The following is a 2334-nucleotide window of genomic DNA, read 5'->3' as shown; positions in this document are numbered from 1 at the left end:
GACAGGATTCTGAAAAGATTATATCAAGGAATATGCGGAGAAGGCTGTTCCATTGTATAGGCTGTTAAAAAAGTGAGTGCCCTGGGAAAAAAGTGGTTTAAAAGAGGAGAGCCATTTGGAAAAGTAAAAAAAAGGAATCCAGGTGTATATAGTTTATTGATGGATCCAGCTATTACAAAAAGGGAAAGCCTGCTACAGGTTATGCAGCAGTCAATGTGAGAAATAAAGTTCAAAGTGGGAAGTGTGTTCATGGCTGCCCATTGAATCGCACCTTACAAGGTGATGACAGGCCAAGAAATGTGAATGCCTGAGTAGTGGTTGGTAGCTGGGGACATACCTACAGGTATGCAACCCCACGACTGAATTCATTTGGGAAAATCATACCCTAGACCCCACAGGTGTATGTTTGGACTTAAGACACTGCACATGTGATTTTGTGTTAACAAAACCACAGCAGCATGACAAGTCTATTGTAGTGTATGTTGGGCAAAGATATATTTGTTTACACACTCCGTGCCCCTTTGTTTTTATTAATAATAAAGCACATAATCAAACCATAGATAGTAGTGGTTACATGTGTAGTTATAATGTTACTAGCATTTGTAGGTATGACTTTGTGTTCAAAACCCCTGTACTCACTGCACAATTCTTAATTCATAATCTCATACTATATACTGATATTGTGCCAATCAAATTAGGAATGTATATAAAACAACTAATGACACACTCTGAGTTAGCTCAGTTAACAAAACAGAGAGCAACAAGATGAACAAATTCTAATATCAATTTGATATAACAACTGTGAGATTACCGAGGTGTTAAAAACATTAAATGAGCAGAGACACACCATTGGTGGAAATTGTTACTTGGATGGTCCCCATCTGCCACAAGAGTATTCAATGTGATTTTACAGCCTATTGTTTTTATTCTAATTGTTTGAGATTTATTGTTATTAGCAGCATGATAGCAAAATTTGTAGCTGTAAGGTGCATATATGCAAAACTAGCCATGGTGGCTCAGCATCAAGAACTTCCAGATATCTTGTAAGGTCCCCAATCATCAGGCAAGGCCAGGGTAAGCACTGAAAGCTGCCACACATCATCCCTGAGCTACAAGCGACACCATGAGCTACAAACAAAATGAGCACAGAAGCAGCTAACACAGGGGCAACATAAGCAAAACAAAATGTCGATAGCTCCAAAATGCAAAAAAACAAGATAGAATAGAGAAACAAAACAAGTGCCAAGATGGCTTAGTAGGTGAGAAATAAATTCAGAAGAAACAGGCTGAGGGTGATATTAATAAGAAAAGAACCTCTGTAAAAGGTAAGTGGTGAGAATCTATAGCATGACCATACAAATACACAAAAGAGGGCTACAAAAGGCTATGAAAGCCTAAGAAAACAAGTTCTGGGAACTGTCACTGAGCAAAAGGGAGACCATGCCAGTCAAAACTGCAGCCCCTGGTGCCAAAACAGTGCCTGGCCCCTGAGTTGTTGTGCATCGTTCAGAAGGCCCATGTAAAAATACCTTTACAAACTGTTTGGGGTTTTGTTTCAGTCATGGTATTGCTTAAGTGTGCAACAAATTACAATTTTCGAGCAAAATAGTTTCAGGGATCATTTCATTCCATTCACACCACCCTGTCATCAAAACAGAAATGTAACAACAGGACTAGGAGCAAGGGCCTCAAGCTGCAACAAGGGAAATTCAGGTTGGAGATGAAGAGAAACTTTGGCTCTGAGAGTGGACGAGCAGGGGAGCAGGTTTCCTAGAGAAGAAGCAGGTTGCAGGGGTGTTTGGAGCAGGGGGTGCATTGGTGCGCTTGCACCTCCCCTTTCCCCCTTTCTGATACTTGCTCTACCCAAAGCTTAAAACAAGCTGTATTGGCTGTGAAGGCGGCATTTCTATTCGGGCAGTGCTGAGGGAGTCACTGGACTCGTGGCTTGTTACAACCTGTATCTGATCCCTTTGAAGCTCTTCATTCCCGGGTGGTAAGGCAGGCCCTTCTCTTCTTGTTCAGCATTCCCTGGTCCACCAGCCTTTGCTCCCGCCCCACAGTGAAGCTCCTAGACAGGTTTTGAACTCGTTTCGCTTCAGTCTTGAGCTGAATCCTGCCCCCACCCCCAGCTTAGCGGTGGAGCTTCTCGTTTCTTCTTCACTAGAGAAAAATGGGAGCTGTGGATACTTCGCGGCTGAGACTCACAGGGGCGAGGGGCTCGCAGACCCCAGGGTCCCGTCCGAACAGCCCAACCCCGGGCTCAAAGCAGGACCACCCCCGCTCTCCTCCCCGCCAAGGCTCTGTGCCCCCGGGTCGCGAGCGCCTCCCCGACCC

This window comes from Gavialis gangeticus, unplaced genomic scaffold (genome assembly GCF_001723915.1).
Source record: "Gavialis gangeticus isolate Ggan-Ray unplaced genomic scaffold, GavGan_comp1, whole genome shotgun sequence".
NCBI lineage: Eukaryota > Metazoa > Chordata > Crocodylia > Gavialidae > Gavialis > Gavialis gangeticus.
Note: the sequence above shows the minus strand (reverse complement) of the source record.